The sequence below is a fragment of the Brassica napus genome, chromosome C2 (assembly GCF_020379485.1).
Source record: "Brassica napus cultivar Da-Ae chromosome C2, Da-Ae, whole genome shotgun sequence".
NCBI lineage: Eukaryota > Viridiplantae > Streptophyta > Magnoliopsida > Brassicales > Brassicaceae > Brassica > Brassica napus.
In genome coordinates this window covers 21,626,751-21,632,674 of record NC_063445.1, presented here as the reverse complement: position 1 = coordinate 21,632,674, position 5,924 = coordinate 21,626,751, and the positions used below count along the sequence as shown (strand labels likewise).

The 5,924-nt window shown below is 37.2% G+C and overlaps 1 long non-coding RNA gene across 1 annotated transcript; it reads right to left on the bottom strand.

Moving 5' to 3' along the window:
* Positions 1-2,303: 2,303 nt before the first annotated feature.
* On the bottom strand, positions 2,304-5,631 carry LOC125582034. The gene is made up of 2 exons (XR_007319865.1): positions 2,664-5,631; positions 2,304-2,568 (listed from the first exon to the last, which is right to left on the bottom strand). It is a non-coding gene; the product is annotated as an uncharacterized LOC125582034 (long non-coding RNA).
* Between the last annotated feature and the right edge of the window lie 293 nt (positions 5,632-5,924).

Genomic DNA, 5,924 nt, shown 5'->3' with positions numbered 1-5,924 from the left:
TTATCTCCATGTCTGGTATGGTTTCCTTAGTAACCTCGGATTTGGATTTTGATTATCATTCTCTGCACCTTTCTTTTGTTTTTGAGGATTCTTATCTTTTAGAACCTATTGGTCTACCACGTTTCAGACGTTGTCTAGACTCTGTAGCAACTTGACTGTGTCTCTTCTTAGACATCAAATTCGTTGGTGCTTTACAAGCTGGTTTATATATGACTTAGTCATTCTTTTTCGGGTCAGCAAATGTGTCTGGCATTTGATTAGCTAGCTTTGTAAATGTATATTCTTTGAACGACTATTTCACATTCTTTAGTCCGAGGATCTTGCCAAGACATTGATGGTTGATTCCATTCTATTTCTTTTATCATTCTTTTACCAGCTTTATTATTATTATTTTTCTCCTCCTGGTCTTAAAATAATCTGTGTACCTGGCCTCATATATAATCACCCATAGTTGGCTCAAAGTACTTTATTATTGTGGGAGAATCATATCCAACATATATCTCCATCCTCCTTTTGAGGTCCCATCTTAGTTCTCTGTGGTGGAGTAATTAGTGCATAGACAGCACATCCAAATGTCTTATGATGGGGTATGTCTGGCTCTTGACCCGTTAATAATTGTGATAGGGGATATCTATGCTCACTAAATGGCCTGATGCGTATTAACTTAGGTGCATGTAAATTTTGTGTGGCCCAAGCTCTGAATGGGAGTTTTGACCTCATAAGTTATGGTCTATCAATCAGCTATTTGCGTTTTAAAAGATTTCGGCCAAGCCGTTCTTGGTATGGACATGTATCACAGAATTGTCCACACTTACCCACATGGACATACAATAATCATTTAAACGCTTGAGACATGTATTTACCAGTATTTTCTAGACATATAGTCTTTATTATGAAAAAGAGGCTCGTAGCCGTTTTACTGGTGATGGCCTAATGAGTTTCCCTTGTGTACATGCTACACATGTGAGATTCTTTGGGATAACTATTCTTATCTTTTAATGTGTGCATTTTGAATATCAATTTTTGCATCATGTTTGGACCAGGATGGCCAATTCGGTCGTGCCATAAAGTGTATATTTTCGCAGGCTTTTAGCCTCTATCATACTGATCTATACATAGTCTAGGTCAGTAGATAATGCATGTATAGTTCTTACGACTTATTATGGCCTTGGGCGATTTTATACATATATCTGAAGGAACACTTTGTTTTCTTCGCCCATTGTTTCGATATGGAAACCATTCATTCTTATATCTTTAAAACTCAATAGGCTGCTCTTGCTCTTAGAGCTGGGTGAATATAAGGCATCACTAATTTCTAGATGCATACCCTTAGGCAATAATATATTAGCCTAGCCATAGTCTTCTTTCAGACTGGCGATACCTGCTTTAGTACTTATATTGGCGTTTTTCAGTATACTCATATAGAAAAATCATTCATTCATTTAATCTAAGCAGACAATGTAATAGAAATAAATTCAAGGAGATAAAAAATCAGAGAAAGCATACAAGCAAAGCAATCACACAAGTTTGATGTCGAAATCAGATTATCAACTTGATTCTTTTAGGCAATCATAAGTCTCATATTCCATAAGATCATCTTGATCATGTTCGAAATTATTTTCACCATCTTTATAGACCAAGTGGGTTTCAAGATTCTTCCCTTTCAGACTCTCTTTGGGAGTCCTTCATATCTTAGCCCAATGGTTCCCCATTCCACATCTATGGCACACTGATTTGGTCGAGCTTTGTGGTTTAAAGGATATACCACGGCCACTTCCTTGACCATGGCTCAAATTGGGTTGATACCCACGTCCTCTGCCATAGTGATTCCCACGGCCAAATGTGTTATAGTGGGCATGGCCACGTCCTTTCCACCCTCCACGGCCATGGCCGTGTGGTCTATCATTCTGGACGTAGTTACCTTCTTTTTTTCTTCTGCGGCCTTATTGGTATCAGGTAATGAGGTTAATCCAGGAGGTCTCAATTCATTGTTTCTCATCAGTAATCCATTATTTTGCCCAGGTAGCAATAGACTCATCCACGGACTTACGATACAGGAATAAAGCTTATCCTCCGACGGGCGTATTAATCGGCAGTTGGTCGGTAATGGTCATTACTGATTACTTCCCGACAATCAGATTTTAGTCAGAGTTTGGGTCTCGGAAATCTCGGTTTGTGGGAAGTTAGTCGGTACTTTCCGTTACCAAATTTTGTCGGAACAATTTATGGGAAAGTGATTGGAAGATCCCGATAAGCTTCCGAGAAACTAATATTTTTAAATAAAAAAAGCAAATAATGAAATATAAATAAAACTCACAATAATATTTAAATTATCAAATATATATTACAAATAAAGAAATTAAAAAAGTTCTATAAAATTAAACGAAAACAAAAATAAAACTTATAATCTAATAGTCGTTGAGATGCGGCGGTGTGGTGTAGAGTGCAAAGGTCGCCGTGATGGTGGAGGTGGAGTAGCAGCAATGGCGGTGGAGGGAGTTTCGGTGGTGATGGTGGCGGTGCAAGGTGTTGAAGCGGCAGTGGTGTCAGTTCAAAGAGAAAACAAATCTGAAAGCACTCAAATAAACAGAGGAAGGGAAAGAAGAAAAGAGGAGAAAATGAGAAAAACGAATTTACTAGAAAGAGGCAAAGAGCACACTAACCGGGACCAAATTGGAAGAATCATCACCAGCAGAAGCACCACCTCCTCAAATTCCCAGTCCGAAACCGGAAGTAAACCCCACAAATCGGCGGCAGAGATCACTAAATAAAACGATTGCAAGGAGGCCACCGAATCCAGAACAAGCTCGTGAAGATATCGCTTTACACCGTTGCGCAACAGAAGATCAACTCTTTGACAGAGATTGAAGAAAATAGGAGAAGATAAGAAAAAAAAAGATAAGTGGGCAGGATAAAGATAGAAATAGTAGATATAGTGCGTTATATTATCTTTTCCTTTTCTTTTTATTATCTTCACAAAAAGTTTATAACTCTGCATCCAGACCCTTCTTTTCTAAACGACACATCTAGTTTGGCCACGTGTTACAATTTTGTATCATCTTTAAATATATCAAGAGATATCGAACTGGGAAAATAGAGATTTGGGATCACAACGAAATCGATTAATGTTTACAAATGCATGGCTGAAATGAGTTTACTTACAGATTCATAACTGTTACTTGATTAAAACAAAATCTGAAACTATTCAATCTGAATCAGATGACTGCGTTGTTCAAGTAAAGTTGGAAAAAGTTCACTTGCCGACATGACGAACTAAGAGAACGACGGACGTTTGTCAGTTTCTATGACGCCGTACCGAGAAGCATATTAATCGTCGGGATTTTGATTGGCCTGAGAAAATACCGACATCATGTTCTCGGAACTTTCCGAGAAAACAAGCTCCTCGCAATTTTATTTTGTTTCCGACAACGTACCGACATCGATTTAGGACAAATTACCGAGAATATTGATTTAAAACAAAGTTTCGAGAATTTTCCGACAAGAATCATATGTTCTCAGAAATTGATCAGAAACCCGTCGTAAACTTTCCGAGGAGAGAAGTCGTCGGTAAAATTCATCGGCTTTGACGTTGATTTCTTGTAGTGTTATAGTCCTGGATTCTCGGATTCCTCCAATCAAATAGGGCATTTGGTAATAACACCGTTCTTTGGTGATCATATCTCAATTTTTAACTCTGTCCAAAGGTCTAGAGGATTCTCTATAGTCAGATACTGATCTTTGAGACTTTTAATAAGATGATGGCTAATAATTAATATTGTCATGTATCAATCCTTCTCATTTGGCATTATCGTCTTTTGTGATTCATTCACCAAGTTCTTTGACTTTAGGATAAACTCAGTTTCCAGTGCTCATTTCAAATAATTATTTCCTGAGAGATTTAGGACAGCAAAATCCAAGTTGATTTCCGACATCTCAAATCATATATCAATCAATTTTAGATCTCATAAAATATTTAACATACGGCCATAAACAAGACATGATATCAAGTCAATACATTTCTAATAAGCAAACAAGCCACACAGCCAAAGTGATATATGATGCATAATAAGTCACACAGATTTATCAAGCAAGGGTATCGACCAAACAAGCAATTTCTATATGTTTTTATGCGGCCATATGGTTATAATGCAAATCTAGCATACTGATTCTATATGTACAGGAGTGGAATTAGGGAACCTCAATTTAAAACGATCAGATCATACAAAGGTGATAATAATCAGATCATGCGCATAACATAAACATGGATTCAAGCATTACACAATTTAGGGTTTCAATCCAAAAATAGGGTTTCAATCATGAAAAACCAAAACAATCAGTTTCAAGACTGATTCTATCAATTTTATTAATCAGTTTCAAGGCTGATATTTATCAATTTCAAGGCTGATATTAGCAAGATGGAATCAAACAATCTGATTTTAGGAATATGCAAATTAGGGTTTAGGGTTTATCAATTCAAAATTAGGGTTTATATTATAACAGATTCTAACATGCAATATTAAACATCAAATCATTCAATCAGGTTATAAAAACTATCAATCCTAACTCACACGGATTTAAACCTCAAAGAAACAATCAATCAATCAAATAAAACAATCCATGCACACGTAATTTAGGGTTTACAGATTTTAAAACAAGCAAAGCAATTTCAATTCATTCAGATTCGAGTTAACAATCTTAGCAACAGTTCTAGGTGATCAAAACAATCAATGGAGATTTAAATTCAAACAATCAAAATCGATTTTCAAATTAGGGTTTAGAGTTTCGAATTTGATCTTTACACTTCAAGAAAACAGTATATTCCGACGGACGTTCCGACGGACAACAAAGTCGTCGGACGAATTTGACGATTTTCCGACGGCATTCCGACGAAACCAAAAAATACAACTTTGTCAGAAATTCGTCGGAATATACCGACGACTTTCCGACCAAAGAGTGAGCGTCGGTATATACCGACGCAATTCCGACGACATTCCGATTTAATATATAATCGTTACGTTCGTCTGAAATTCGTCGGTATATACCGATGACTTTCCGACGACCTTGCGATCAATAATATAACCGTCGTTGGCGTTGGAAGTTCGTCGGCATATACCGACGAATTTCTGACGAACCTTTTGACCGTTGCCGACAAATACATATCACCATTTTATAGCCGTTGAGATAGGAAAATACCGACGGAATTCCGACGGATATGACCGTTAGGGTCGTCGGAATGTCGTCGGACTGCCGTAAGCAATTTCCTATAAATACAACCTCTCCTCATTCAACTCATTCACTCCTCATTCTCTCTTCACTCTCTCTAATCACAACAATTCCGAGAAAATCATGTCTTCAGGAGTTTATTATCGTTCGTGGATGGATAAACCTCATATGGATCCCAACACCAATTTACTTACGGAAGAATATGGTCAAGGGATTGGAGAATTCATGAAGCTTGTTGAACAGCAACCGGATGCAAAAACCAGTATGTTAAGATGTCCCTGCTCTACTTGCAATAATAATAGGATTATAAGAGAATTTGATGTTTGGACTCATTTGTATATGAGAGGATTTTCACGTAATTATAAAGTTTGGTATCTTCATGGGGAAACTGGTTATGAATATGGTAGTACTAGCGAACCTCAGCCTGTTAGCGAACCTCAGCCTGATATTAGGTTAGAAGAACCTAGATCGGATATAGATTATGGTGTAGGTACTGTGCAGATGGTACATGATCAAGAACCAAATCCCGAATCTAGGAGATTTTTTGACATGTTGGATGCCGGAAAACAACCTTTGTATAAAGGTTGTAGAGATGGTCATTCATCCTTATCATCTGCAACTAGATTGATGGGTATTAAGACAGATTATAATTTGGCTGAAGAATGTGTGGATGCGATTACTGATTTTGTCAAAGGTATTCT